At 39.1% G+C, this 15,349-nt stretch overlaps 1 protein-coding gene across 15 annotated transcripts in view; it reads right to left on the bottom strand.

The window, feature by feature from the left end:
* Nucleotides 1-15,349, bottom strand: part of MTMR3 (myotubularin related protein 3) — a 240,851-nt gene that overhangs the window by 164,198 nt on the left and 61,304 nt on the right. For 13 of the 15 annotated variants that reach the window (XR_012665130.1, XM_048821231.2, XM_048821238.2 and 10 more), the window contains one exon: nucleotides 301-381. The gene's annotated coding sequence lies outside the window, so the exon portion shown is untranslated. Of the gene's footprint in view, nucleotides 1-300; nucleotides 382-3,208; nucleotides 3,288-14,570; nucleotides 14,593-15,349 lie in introns of those variants that run through there. The other 2 variants (XM_048821235.2, XM_048821236.2) reach the window with 2 other exon arrangements.

Here is a 15,349-nt window from a genome sequence, read left to right as displayed (position 1 = left end):
CTCTGTTAATACAGACTCAGGAAAACTATACTGGTTCACATTTGGAAGATTTTTTTCACAGCCAAAAGGGCTAGAAAACTTTTTTTAAAGTGGAAGATTCTGGAGCACAATTCTGTGGTAAGTTCCACAGTTGCAAAAAAAGAAACCAAACAAACAGAAAAAAAAAAAACCACTACTGGATCCTGCCCAATGTCTTAGGATGTTGACCTTAGTTTGCCTCTTATTTCTTGAACAGACTAATCAATCATAGCTGTGCAAACCAGCAGCAAAACTTGTCTAGATAAAAATCTATAAACTTACCAAATAGTGATAGGTAACAAATGACCGTTCTTTGTCCCAGCAAGTTTCAGATGTTGTTTTTCTGACACTTCACCTTGAAAGCTGCAAAAATCAAAGACAGTGCTTTAAAAGTCTTCAATCAAAAAAGCATTTTTTATTTCAAAAACAGGCTATTAAAACAAACTCAGTTACCACACAAATCTTCCCAGTTTAAAAACGAAAAAGTCAACAACTGCTAGCTACTGGATGAAACTTCATAACTAGCCAGATCTCAATATACCTGAAGGTGGTTGAGGTAATATCTTTTACTGGACCAACTTCTATTGGTGAAAGCAACAAGCTTTGAAGGGGTCATATAGATTTATGAAGCACACAGAGTTCCGGTTAAAGTCTGACTCTTGAAAGGGAATGGGTCAGAAAAGCTGCCCATAAGGTTTCTCAACTGTTTTTCAACCCTCTTCCCAACAGGGAAGTATCAGAAGATATTATTCAGCAACAGGCTTTAGGAAAGCTAATATCTACACCAGACCCAACCTCTCTTTGTACAGAAATCTTACAATAGATTTGGCTTTTTACCAAAAAATTAAAAAACAAAAACTATTAATGGGAGAGGACGTACTGCATCAGATTGGTAGCCAATTAATCTGTTATCTTCTCTTTGACCATGCCTAGTACCAGATGTGTTAGAGAGTGTAAGAAACCCCAAAGTGGCCAATTATGTCCATATAAGAAGTTTCTTCCTAATCCCAATTTTTTTAAGTTACCTAAAGTTGTGCAAACAGATAGCTTTCAATGTAAAATATTTTTGCCCCACTTATGCAAAAGCCCAGACTTTATAGGGAGGAAAGGTCTAATCTACATAGGAATGAGGCAATGACTTCACCTAGGATCCACAGGCATCTTTCATCACATTTGAATGACTACTCTGACAACTGAAATCACATGAGGCTAAAAAAACTGTATGCTAAATTGAATACTAGAACCCCAAAATTAAAACTCCTGTCTCAAACCAGCCATTTCTAGAAGTATGCAAGTACCAAACAGATGGAATACCACTTCCATGCACCCAGTGAACCGCTTGTGTTCTTTACAATAACTTGGAAACCACCCTAATGGCATGCCAGGGGCGTATGAACAAGGAAAATCAAAATTAAACAAAAATACCATTCTACCAATGGTAACAGTCTATCAATGTGACATTATATCAATGGAGATATACCCCTCAATTAGATTCAAGCTAAAAATCTCTATTTTCTTATATATGCATTGTCTAAATTAGTTAGTGGTTTGAACAGGAAAGAATAAAAAAAGAAAATACTTTCAGTTCACAAAAAACAGGGATATCTAATTTTAGGTCTGAGGTGCTGTGAGAAGAGAAAACTGAAAAACAAAAATAAAAAGACAAACATAGGAGCAAAGTCTATCAAGCACAAGGATTTTTAAAACGGTATGTAGTCAATGCACTTTAGAGAAGAACACAGATTTACATTAATTTTTAGCTACAATAAAAAAAATCTTGCAGTATCAATGTTTTATCTTGATAGTAGATAAGAGGATAAATGTGTCACTAATAATCACAATTCTTAAAACACACAGGTTAAAGTAAGATACTGAGAAACTGTATTTTATTATGCCTTGCACAATTGAGCAAAACTGCAGGTTAATTTCCAATTCCAGGGTCTTTATGATTGATGATGGTTAGCAGTGACATATGAAGCAGAAGTAACACAGCCTGATTAGCAAGTCAAGCTTACTGCACAAAGCTCACTTCTACAGTTGCTCAGTTGTACAAAGCTTGGTTTGACACGGAGACCAATCAAGTTTGTTACAGAAATTTATTTCTGGCAGTGTTTGGAAACTACCTCATGACAGATTCATTAGCATTCCTCTGTAAGGCTGCTGGTCATAGATAAGCAGCTAAAATGTTATCACTTCCTAAGTCAGCAACTTGGGCCAAAAAACAACAGGCTATACCAAGAAACACCACTCTGAATTAAGCTATCTTACAAATACCAACCAGCAGAGAGGGTAACAGTCTCAGTTTCTGATGTATGAGAGTGACTAGTTGTACAGCTGGTGATTTATTTTTAACATAATAAAGTGAAAGTTAATACTGACAGATTATCTCTGGCACGCAAGTTCCCTTTGACCCATGAGATAAAAGGGCCAGAAAACTAGTTACAGCTCCCAAATTCTAAAGGCCTGTCTGTGCTGGTCCCACCCCGAGAGTTAGAGCTGCTGCATAGCTGCTTTAAATTATACCATTAAGGACACTATAGCAGTGGAGACTAGGCATAACTCTACTACTTACCCTCCCCTGATGCTTCCCTAGCATCTGTGATATGCCTCTACAATGGAGTAGAGGGCAGATGGGACAGCAGCCAGCTGGGTCCGCTTCATGCCACCAAGAGAATTTTCTGCTAGCAATTTGTGTTCAGATTCTGGCCTTTTTGCCCCACCAGAGTGGCATAAAGAAGCCACATCTCATTTGATACTCTAGTCTAGAATACTGTGATAATGTATAGTACACTACTATGGATTGGTATGTCTTAACTGTGTTAAAAATGGGGATGTATTAATTTCCTATATGCACACTCTGGCTAGATGACGTACTTAAAATATATGATTAATTTAATGATCATGAGGCTAAAAACTTCAGAGACAGTCTCTTGCTATCTGCAATACATAGGCACAATTGAGTGCATAAAAAAAGGGCATGACTGTACAAAACCTTATTCTCTGGAAGAAGTCCAGCTTCAACAAGTACTGTCATTGGCTTCAGTGGGATTGTTCATATGAGTAAGAGTGTATAGGATTGAGCCCTAAGAAGTTAAAGATGACTTGTAAAGGAAAAGTAGTAAGTTTGTATCTCTTTGTTTTTCTTCTTTGAGATGTATAAAGAAGTTACGAAAGAGTCACCCTCACCCACCTGCCAAACTGTTTTTATTCTAGTTGTTTATTACAAGTAGAAATTTAGGTCTTGTTTACCCCATTGTTCCTGGAAGACTCTATGGAAAACAGAAGAAATAGTAGCATTATGACATCACAAATACCATGGCAGTGAACTATGAAGAGATGGAATTTTTAGTTAATCTTTCCTTTAACATCTATTTAACTCAAATTCTGACAAACTGCTGGGAGAAAAGATCTCTTAGTTAAAAATTTAAACACATCTGCCCTGTCAATTAAAGGCCCGGGAAGCTCCCAATCCACTTCTCTGAACCTCCAAAGAAACCTCCAGCAAAAACCTCAAAAGGCAAAATTTTACATTCCTAATATTTACAAGGCAAGACAGAGTGAGGGGAAGAGCTTTTGGAAAGGAGGAAGGGGAAAAAAAAAAACCCCCACACAAACCCAAATCTTTTTTAGCCTTCAGCAAAAAAGACAACGCACAATTTTGTTTTTTTCTTTGACAATCATCTTTAAGAAAGGGTTTGGGTTTTTTTTGCTTGCTCAAGTATAGCATTTCTGCTTTGACTGTGCCATGTTATGTCACAACCTAATGTTATGTAAATATGGTTTCATATGAGTAGTTCCTTATTTTTAAATACTTTAATGGAGTGGCTCACACACACACACACACACACCCATTGGCAGTGTGGTAAATTGGCACCTCCCCCCTTTCTTTTTGTCCATGAAATGGCACACCTGCAACTTTCTCTCCTTTATTTGTCCACTTTGTTTTCCTTACTCTCAACTTTCCTTCTTTTCTGTTTATTTCTCCCCTGCTCTTGTTTCCTTTTACTCCTATTCCTCTCACAGCTTCTTATTCCTAGTCCTCAAAACATCAGAGGGCTACATATTCCTTGGAGTGCTGAAAGCTCTGGGATTGGGCGCCATGTGGTCTCGTGGCTGAGCTGAAAACCACAGGAGCAGATAAGAGACCCTTGAATCTGCAGGCCTATACCCAAGAGTTTCTCCTGCAGCTGTATATATTGAGGCTGCTATCTAAAGAAAACCCTAAAACACAGATAAGGAGGGAAAGCAGGAGGCTTTCAGGAAATAGTTGCTGTTTTATTCCTGCACTGTTTTATTCTAGCACTGTTCTTCTCTGTGATACACCTCCCTGGATTAGTTAGGGAGTTAGTTTCCCAGTTTAGAAAATAGCATCCATTGGTCCAGTAGCTAGACATACACCTGTGAACAAATGGGCTGAATGAACAAAGAGCATTCAGCCACACTGATTTTCCTTCCTCCAAACTCAGGTTTTAGGCGATTTCTGTAACTCAGATACTACCTAAAGAGCCTTTTACTTCACTTGGATTCCTGCCTTTCTACAAAATTCCCTAGATGAGCAGCTTCACCAAGAAAAAAATATATATATTTTAGGTCTACAAATTCAAGAGCTTTTACAAGGTTTTATCATAGAATCATAGACTTTAACGTCAGAAGGGACCATTATGATAGTCTAATCTGACCTCCTGAACTACGCAGGCCACAAAATCTCACCCACCCACTCCTGTAACAAACCTCTAACCTATGTCTGAGCTATTGAAGTCCTCAAATCATGGTTTAAAGACTTCAAGGTGCAGAGAATTCTCCAGCAACTGACCAGTGCCTCACGCTGCAGAGGAAGGCGAAAAACCCCCAAGGCCTCTGCTAATCCGCCCTGGAGGAAAATTCATTCCCGACCCCAAATAGGGCGATCAGCTAAACCCTGAGCATGTGGGCAAGACTTACCAGCCAGACACCCAGGAAAGAATTCTCTGTAGTAACTCAGATCCCACTGCATCTAACATCTCATCACAAGCCATTGGGCATGTCTACTGCTAATAGTTGAAGATCAATTAATTGCCAAAATTAGGCTATCCCATCATATCATCCCTTCCATAAACTTATCAAGCTTTAGTCTTGAAGCCAGATATGTCGTTTGCCCCCACTGCTTCCCTTGGAAGGCTGTTCCAGAACTTCATTCCTCTGATGGTTAGAAACCTTCGTCTATTATCAAGTCTAAACTTCCTGATGGCCAATTTATATCCATTTGTTCTTGTGTCCACATTGACACTGAGCTTAAATAATTCTTCTCCCTCCGTGATATTTATGCCTCTGATATATTTAGAGAGAGCAATCATATCTCCCCTCAGCCTTCTTTTGGTTAGGCTAAACAAGCCAAGCTCTTTGAGTCTAAATGGCCCAACTTGATGATCACTTTAGATAAGCTATTACCAGCAGGACAGTGGGGTGGGAGGAGGTATTGTTTCATGGTCTCTGTGTGTATATAATGTCTTCTGCAGTTTCCACGGTATCCATCCGATGAAGTGAGCTGTAGCTCACGAAAGCTCATGCTCAAATAAATTGGTTAGTCTCTAAGGTGCCACAAGTACTCCTTTTCTTTTTGCGAATACAGACTAACACGGCTGTTGCTCTGAAACCTTTCAGAAGACAGGTTTTCTATTCCTCAGATCATCCTAGTAGCCCTTCTCTGTATCTGTTCCAGTTTGAATTCATCCTTCTTAAACATGGGAGACCAGAACTGCACACAATATTCCAGATGAGGTCTCACCAGTGCCTTGTATAACAGTACTAACACCTCCTTATCTCTACTGGAAATACCTTGCCTGATACATCCCAAGACCACATTTGCTTTTTTGACGGCTCACCGTCATCCTGTGATCGACCAGTACTCCGAGGTCCTTCTCCTTCTCTGTTACTTCCACGTAACGCGTCCCCAGTATATAACAGAAATTCTTGTTATTAATCCCTAAATGCATGACCTTGCACTTTTCACTATTAAATTTCATCCTATCACTATTACTCCAGTTTACAAGGTCATCCAGATCTTCCTGCATGATATCCCGGTCCTTCTCTGTATTGGCAATATCTCTCAGTTTTGTGTCATCCTCAAACTTTATTAGCAGAGTCCAGCTTTGTGCCAAGGTCAGTAATAAAAAGATTAAAGAAGATTGGTCCCCAAACCGATCCCTGAGGAACTCCACTAGTAACCTCCTTCCAGTTCAGCTTTCAGTATGACCTGTTGTAGTTTCCCCTTTAACCAGTTCCTTATCCACCTTTCAATTTTCATATTGATCCCCATGTTTTCCAATTTAGCTAATAATTCCCCAGGTGGAACTGTATCAAATGGCTTACTGAAATCAAGGTAAATTAGATCCACTGCGTTTTCTTTGTCTAAAAAAAAACAAAACAAAACAAAAAAACTGTTACCTTCTGAAAGAAGGAGATCAGGTTGGTTTGACACAATCTTCCTTTTGTAAAACCACTGTATTTTGTCCCAATTACCATTGACCTCAATGTCCTTAACTTTCTCCTTCAAAATTTTTTCCAAGACCTTGCATACTACAGATGTCAAACTAACAGGCCTGTAGTTACCCAGATTGTTTCCCCGCCCCCCCTTCTTAAAAATTAGATCTATGTTGTCAATTCTCCAGTCATACAGTACAACCCCTGAGTTTATAGATTCATTAAAAATGTTTGCTAAGGGGCTTGCAATGGGCTTTAATATTCTCAGATGAAGATTATCTGGGCCCCCCGATTTAGTCCCATTAAGATGTTCGAGTTTGGTTTCTACCTCGGATGTGGTAATATTTACCTCCATATCCTCCTTCCCATTTGTCATCCTACCATTATCCCTAAGCTCCTCATTAAACACTGAGGCAAAGTATTTGTTTAGATATTGGGCCATGCCTAGATTATCCTTAACCTCCTCTCCATCCTCAAAAAGAAAAGGAGTACTTGTGGCACCTTAGAGACTAACCAATTTATTTGAGCATGAGCTTTCGTGAGCTACAGCTCACTTCATCAGATGCATACCGTGGAAACTGTAGCAGACTTTATATATACACAGAGAATATGAAACAATACCTCCTCCCACCCCACTGTCCTGCTGGTAATAGCTTATCTAAAGTGATCATCAGGTGGGCCATTTCCAGCACAAACCAGGTTTTCTCACCCTCCACCCCCCCACACAAATTCACTCTCCTGCTGGTGCTAGCCCATCCAAAGTGACAAGTCTTTACATAATCAAGTCGGGCTATTTCCTGCACAAATCCAGGTTTCCTCACATCCCCCCCACCCCCATACACACACAAACTCACTCTCCTGCTGGTAATAGCTCATCTAAACTGACCACTCTCCAAGTTTAAATCCAAGTTAAACCAGAACATCTGGGGGGGGGGGGGGGGGGGGTAGAAAAAAACAAGAGGAAACAGGCTACCTTGCATAATGACTTAGCCACTCCCAGTCTCTATTTAAGCCTAAATTAATAGTATCCAATTTGCAAATGAATTCCAATTCAGCAGTTTCTCGCTGGAGTCTGGATTTGAAGTTTTTTTGTTTTAAGATAGCGACCTTCATGTCTGTGATTGCGTGACCAGAGAGATTGAAGTGTTCTCCGACTGGTTTATGAATGTTATAATTCTTGACATCTGATTTGTGTCCATTTATTCTTTTACGTAGAGACTGTCCCGTTTGACCAATGTACATGGCAGAGGGGCATTGCTGGCACATGATGGCATATATCACATTGGTGGATGTGCAGGTGAACGAGCCTCTGATAGTGTGGCTGATGTTATTAGGCCCTGTGATGGTGTCCCCTGAATAGATATGTGGGCACAATTGGCAACGGGCTTTGTTGCAAGGATAAGTTCCTGGGTTAGTGGTTCTGTTGTGTGGTATGTGGTTGTTGGTGAGTATTTGCTTCAGGTTGCGGGGCTGTCTGTAGGCAAGGACTGGCCTGTCTCCCAAGACTTGTGAGAGTGTTGGGTCATCCTTTAGGATAGGTTGTAGATCCTTAATAATGCGTTGGAGGGGTTTTAGTTGGGGGCTGAAGGTGACGGCTAGTGGCGTTCTGTTATTTTCTTTGTTAGGCCTGTCCTGTAGTAGGTAACTTCTGGGAACTCTTCTGGCTCTATCAATCTGTTTCTTTACTTCTGCAGGTGGGTATTGTAGTTGTAAGAAAGCTTGACAGAGATCTTGTAGGTGTTTGTCTCTGTCTGAGGGGTTGGAGCAAATGCGGTTGTATCGCAGAGCTTGGCTGTAGACGATGGATCGTGTGGTGTGGTCAGGGTGAAAGCTGGAGGCATGCAGGTAGGAATAGCGGTCAGTAGGTTTCCGGTATAGGGTGGTGTTTATGTGGCCATTGTTTATTAGCACTGTAGTGTCCAGGAAGTGGATCTCTTGTGTGGACTGGACCAGGCTGAGGTTGGTGGTGGGATGGAAATTGTTGAAATCATGGTGGAATTCCTCAAGGGCTTCTTTTCCATGGGTCCAGATGATGAAGATGTCATCAATATAGCGCAAGTAGAGTAGGGGCTTTAGGGGACGAGAGCTGAGGAAGCGTTGTTCTAAATCAGCCATAAAAATGTTGGCATACTGTGGGGCCATGCGGGTACCCATAGCAGTGCCTCAGTGTTTAGTGGTCCCACTTCTTCTTTCTTTGTTTTCTTCTTATTTATATGGCTATAGAACTTTTTACCATTGGTTTTAATTCCCTTTGCAAGGTCCAACTCTACATGGCTTTTGGCCTCTCACTTTATCCCTACAAGTTCTGACCTCAATAGGGATTAGCAAGGAAAGCTACTTTGCTAATCCCTCCCATCTTCCACTCTTTGTAGGCTTTCTGCTTTTTCTTAAACCTCTCTCTAAAATGCTTGCTCATCCAGCTTTTCTTTTGGAGAAGTCCTTCTCAACAGTTACTCAAGATTAAATCCAGGCATTGCTAATCTCAAAGCATTAGTGGTGACTGATTTGGCTCTCTGTAGAACTCTGTGAAAATGGGGATATGATAGTTTCCTTCACTCCCCCCAATCCCTAGTTAGGGTTGGGCATTAATCCACATTTTAGAAAAATGTCATTTGATTAATCTGATTATCTTCATTTATCTTTGCACGCTGGTTGAAATTTGAGATTACCTCTCACATCCCCCTAAGAAATGGAATTCAAAGCAACTGCCAATGGAGAAAATTCTCAAGTCCCAGGCAGCAAGAAAAGATTCAAATGAGAGAAGAGTCAGACAAAAGCACAGCCCAGACCACTTCTGTCATATTACCTAACAGCTGGAAGCAGTTTGAAATTTATCATTGCAATGGAAAGGGAGAGCAAAGGCAGAATCCTGTATTAGAAGGGATCTATATTTTTTCCAAATTTATTATTTCCTACAAATAATCACATGATAAACAATTATTTCAACCTTAAATGGGATTACACTAAGATCCACTTTACTTTGATATTTTAGAGAAAAATCTCTATTTCGAGTTAAGACCCCGTGTACCAGGATTCTCCTGCATCCTCCTCAACACTGGGGAAAGACACCCCAACACTTTCAAGCTTCCATTAGGGCAGAAAAATGGAAGAATCCTTCACTTCCAGGGTGAATACAAATCAATGATTTTTTTTATTTAAATTGGATTTTTTTTTTTTGATAAAATGCTTTGAGGGGAAAAAACCCATCTAAAGACAGTTTTAATTAAGATACATTATAGCTCAAAGACATCTCATCATGGAATAGGGATTATAAATTCTATAGTATGAAACAATATATTCATGTCATGTTTAAGAAAAGTTTTGTAAATGAGTGTCATGGATTAGGGACCCAGTCTTATGGGGTTCCACGGGCTTCTCTATAGATTATACAGGTTAATCTTTCTATCTACCAAATGGGATTCAGTGCTCTGTCTAGAAGATGCCATCAGAGATACTTAGTCTTGCAGTTCTCGAACTGTGGATTTGTGTCTCCAGAGGTAACATGCTTGTTAACAGCAAAAATGTTTTTAAATAAATATATAGAGGGGAGAAATAAGACCTCAACTCTATTGTCCCCCTGCAAATTTGTGTACACAGAGTCAATCCCTTACATCTCTCTAAAAGTACAAAGTTTCAAAAAGATCAACGAATAGAAGATTTTGGGGGGGTGGAACAGAACTGGACAAGGAGAAGAAGTCTGGAGATAAATGTGAGAAGGGAGGGACATATGCTTTTTTTGTTAAAATATCATGTTTGCTGTTGAATAAAAAAATCCAGACTACTTAACGTTGTTGTTTTAGTTAGTTAAATTGTTTTATTTGCAAAAAGAAAAGGAGTACTTGTGGCACCTTAGAGACTAACCAATTTATTTGAGCATAAGCTTTCGTGCTCACGAAAGCTTATGCTCAAATAAATTGGTTAGTCTCTAAGGTGCCATAAGTACTCCTTTTCTTTTTGCAAATACAGACTAACACGGCTGTTACTCTGAAACCTGTTTTATTTGTCTGTCTGGTGATGTTCTCCTCTTAATACAGCATGGCAAGAAAATCCTCCAAACATTAATGATTAACCTGTTGAATTGAAGATAGTTCACCTCCCACTCACTTCATAAATATCTGCTTCAATTATCTTTGGTAAATGAAATAACCAAACAATCATTCATCTTCTGATATAGCTGTAAAACTAATCTGAAAAGTTTTCAGAATAAATCTGTTTAAAAATGTATATATAGTGTGTATCTTCTAAAAATGAAACCTACATCTATTTCTGAGTTGTGAAGAATATGTATTATGGTTATAACAAACTACAAGAATGCACTTTTATGTAGAAAACCATGATTAAATAGAGTCTTCCTGACTAGTGATTTAAATTATGATTTAAATCAATTGATTTAAATCAAATCCACCCAGTTCACTTCTCTTCTGAAATTTTACATCCTCTCTTCTGATGTGCTGTTTTCATTCATTCAGCATTTTAGAAGCCAACAGAATATTGTATTGTAAATGTGAGCATTTGTGTACAAAGTCGGATATAATTTCCCTGACACGAACTGCATATCCACAGGGCATTGGAGGTCTAATTTACTCTTTATTAATCTATTCTGTTGTTTCTCCTTTTCCCTCGTCCTCTATTCTGTGTTTTCCCTCTCTGCTCCTTTCACACTGTGTTGGCATTCTGTACCTGGATAGGTAGGCAAAGTTTCAGAGCTGTGTGGGTAGTTCTAAGCTGTAGACAGGAGAAGAGGGGATCTGATCTTAGTGTATAGGTATATAAATTGGGGGATGTTTTTGAGCAGATGGCGATTAGGTTGGAGGGAATTGAAGGAGCTTGGGAAGGCTCTAAGGTGAGAAGAGGACAGGACGGGTTAAGTAGGGGCAAATGGAGTCAATTGGTGATTGGTGGGGGGACGGGGGAGGTACTGACAGAAACAATTAAGAGACAAAGCGGGGTACAGCTAAGATGAAGGGAGAGGGGTAAAAGTATGAGAGAAAAGTAAAGGAGTGGAAAGAGGAACAAACGCTTTCTCCCACCCTGACCTTTACTGTGAAGTGTCCCAGATTTGCATTCTGAGAGGGGAAGGAAGGCAGAGAGGAAAGAAGATACCCCTTTTTCTTCCCACTTCTCCACCAACCTCCCTCATTCCCCACCAAAGTAGTTCCCTGTGCCATCTCTGCCCCCAACCACAGCGTCTCACTTTCTCTCTCTAAAAAGATGATCAACCTATAGAGGAGGATCAGGGAGGAACAGATTGCTACCTGCAGGCCCACAAGTAACTGTCTTTTCCATCTCTCCAATACCACTCTGTGTCCTCTTCTGTTCTGTGAACTGAACAGAGAAATTTACTAAAATGCTTCTCTCTGCAGTAGCAGCATGCAGTGCACACCAGAGCAGACTTCCTGTAGCTTTTATTTCACTTTAAACCACTGCAGCACAGAAGTGGGACTAAACAAAGTAACCCAATATGATACATCTGAAAATGAACTAAATTAAGAATGCTGGGCCCCTGAAGCCACTTTGTTCTGAGGAGTCCTCTGGACTTTGTCAGTACCTAGTGCTAAGTTGCCTGTAAGAGCTTTCCTCATAAAGCTATTTTTATGAGGATGGGCTTAGGCCAAGTTTTTAAAAAATGGATGCCTACAGTAAGGGGCTTACAAATGCATATTCAGGCACCTAAATAAGTGGCCTGATTTTCACAAATGCTGAACAACCCATAGCTCCCATTTTGGCACCCATTTTGACAGTGGTACAATCTCAGGCTATTACTTACATTACTCAATGGATAAGGCACGCTCTTCTAAATTAGAGGGTTAGGAATGTTAATCATTTCAAGCGATGTGACTGACTAAGCACTCGCACTTTATAAAGCTGTCAATCACTCTGGATGTTGCTTGCACTGTCCCTTTCTAATTTCAAAAAGGGTCTAACTGTTAAGATTTAGTGAATCCTTGCAGTTTGTTTAGTGTGTTTGCAAGGTACATTGCACCTATAATTTGAGCAATAAATAACATGCTAAAACATCGCAAGGGTATTTACAGAAGATGCATAATAATTTAATTGTACAGTCAAAGTTACTGGTAGGGACATCCAGTGCTCAAAAAGAAAAGGAGTACTTGTGGCACCTTAGAGACTAACCAATTTAGGTTAGTCTCTAAGGTGCCACAAGTACTCCTTTTCTTTTTGCGAATACAGACTAACACGGCTGTTACTCTGAAACCAGTGCTCAAAGTAACTCAGCTTCCTAGAACTGTTCTACAAACTGTGGAGTAAGTAATCACCCTATAACTCATGATGTATACACAACAGAAATATGTATTTTGAGTCCTCTTCTAGCACATTCTAATTATTCTTTTTAAATAAGGACACAGCCAGGTTTCCAGTAAGGAAAAGCTTCCTCTAAGAACTAATAATATCTTGATTTACCAACTCTGGCCCTCTTAATGAAATGAAACAATCTGATCTCTTTTTAAAGTGGGAACTAATACTGCTAGTTTTTAAATATTCAGACATGCTAAGAAATATTGTAAAAATATTTTCTAGGATAATGAAATTCATTACTGCACTTTCCTAGTGTAGTATTTTCCTTACTATTTTTCTAATTAATTTTCGTAGTGGACTTCTGTGAAAACTTGTACCATCGATCAAATTAAAGAATACTTTCTCAACACTTCTCTGAAGAAGCTTGAACAAACAGTTGAGCATGACCTGAAAATTAAGCTGGCTGTGTCACACTGCGGTGCTGCTTAGTGAAAGAGAAGTTCCACAACTGAAGGTCCACTACTGAGAATGTCCTGCCCTATCACTCTGTGTAGTACAAATCTGCGGACAGGTACTTTGAGTATGACAACTGCTGCAAAATGTCAAGATAAAACAAGGAGAGAGAAGGGCAGTGTTTCAGGTACCCGGTGCAGACACTCAGCTGGTATAAATTCACTTACACCAGCTGAGGATCTGCACCCCAATACCCAAACCATAGCAGGATTTATAGTTCAAGATCAACATCCTGAATTTACACTCAGAAACAAATTGGATGCCAGCACAATCCATAGACCTCCTGCTCCCTGCATGGAATGGTTACGAAAGTACAGAGCTGTCTTTTGTACCAGCAAAATCTTCTAGGTTGTCTTCAGGTATAGCCAGCCCCATCAACAGCACATTTCAGTGATGCAACTTGGGGATGACAAAGGCATCTGACTGGAACAAGGACCATAACAGAAAGAAAAGGTTGCCACTGTATGGAAGCATAGATGAAAAAGTATGCTTGGCCTGGCCAAAGCCACTACAAAGTATTTACATACTACTGTGCATTTACATCGTTTTAGTCAAAATGTACAGACAAGAAAGCTGGATGAAAAACAGTCAAGAGCTAAGACATGAAAACAAATTTGGATTCTCTTTTCATAAAATTTAAAAACAAAAATTCTCTCTTCCCTTGCATTAATCAAGAGTCACTTTCACAGGGCAAAAGTTGGTCCAAACAGCCAGTAAGTGTGAAATCACAAGAGCATCTACCAGCCTGATTAACTTAGTAGTTAAATTTTGCATTTTGGAAATTAACCAAGTAACAGGCTGGTTCTATTAAGATCCCTAAGACAGTTCTGTTTGCTAGAAATCAGTCCAAATACCTGCTCCATAGTAAGAAGAAAAGGAGTACTTGTGGCACCTTAGAGACTAACAAATTTATTTGAGCATAAACTTTCGTGAGCTTACAATAAAAAGGCCAAGAGTCCATCATCAGTTGCTTGACCTGCTTCAATTCTAAAAGCGCTGCAGGAACATTTCTTTTAACCACAGGTATCTGTTATCTCCTTTAAACAGAAATGTATGCATGTGACCGTGTCATATATAAGCGTACAAGGAAAAGTTTTTCATAAAGACACAGTGTCAACTTGTTTTTGTTTCTTTTTCCTGATATAGCACTCTTTAAACACTGTCCTAATTATTTTTTTAACCCTGTTATATACAGTTTTTCTGCTCCTCTTCTTGTGTTTGAAAGATCTTTAAGGAAGATCTGAGAGCAACATCAGCTCAAGTTAATTGTGCTAGGGCTAACCAGTTTTCTTTTCTCTCTGTGCACAAAGCTGCCTGCTGCTTACCTGTCACTACAGCTTCAGTTTAAACTCTGCTGCTGCTATCACTGGTAAACACCCTCTTGCAGGCTGAAAGTAAGGCATGCTCCATCATTAGTTAAACTTACTATACACAAAATGCACAATGGAAGCAAACTGAAAAAAGAAAAATAAGTGGATTTTCTTTCTTTCCCATCTCTTTTAGTTACAGTAATCTTACAGTTTACTTGCAATGGGAAAAAGTACAATATTTTCAGATGCAAGTGTGACAAACTGACTATATCATTTTTAAACAACAAATTTGAATGTGGAATTCTTCAACTAAAATACACATTCAGTAGGTACTGCAGGTAAAAAACAAAATAGTTATCAGCAGTCAACAATTCAAATATACAAGGGACCCTATGACAACAGTAGGGAGAAAGGGGAAATCTGTACCAATATACAAACATCTGTAAACTGAGCTAAATTAACAAAGTCAGAAATTTAGACTGACCAGAGGATCAGTGTAAAATCTAAATTTCCTGGATTCAGAAAGCTTAATCAAACCTTTACTATTTAAACAGTTTGTATGTCTGTCCAATTTCTGTGGGAATGGAATTAATGTAAGTTTCCAAACCTTCCAATGGTACTTTTAAAAAGTGTGTTTAAGGCACCTTTGTAAAATGCATATTTATGTACTCAAATTTACATTCATGGATTCACTTTAAGTGATTCTTGAAGACCCATTATTTACTTGAGCAATTAGGTCTAAGTAAATATGCATTTAGAGACTTTAAAGATACTGACTGAATTATTTAACTTTG

This window comes from Caretta caretta, chromosome 15 (genome assembly GCF_965140235.1).
Source record: "Caretta caretta isolate rCarCar2 chromosome 15, rCarCar1.hap1, whole genome shotgun sequence".
In the NCBI taxonomy this organism is placed as follows: domain Eukaryota; kingdom Metazoa; phylum Chordata; order Testudines; family Cheloniidae; genus Caretta; species Caretta caretta.
Note: the sequence above shows the minus strand (reverse complement) of the source record. Positions and strands in the feature narration are given on the sequence as shown.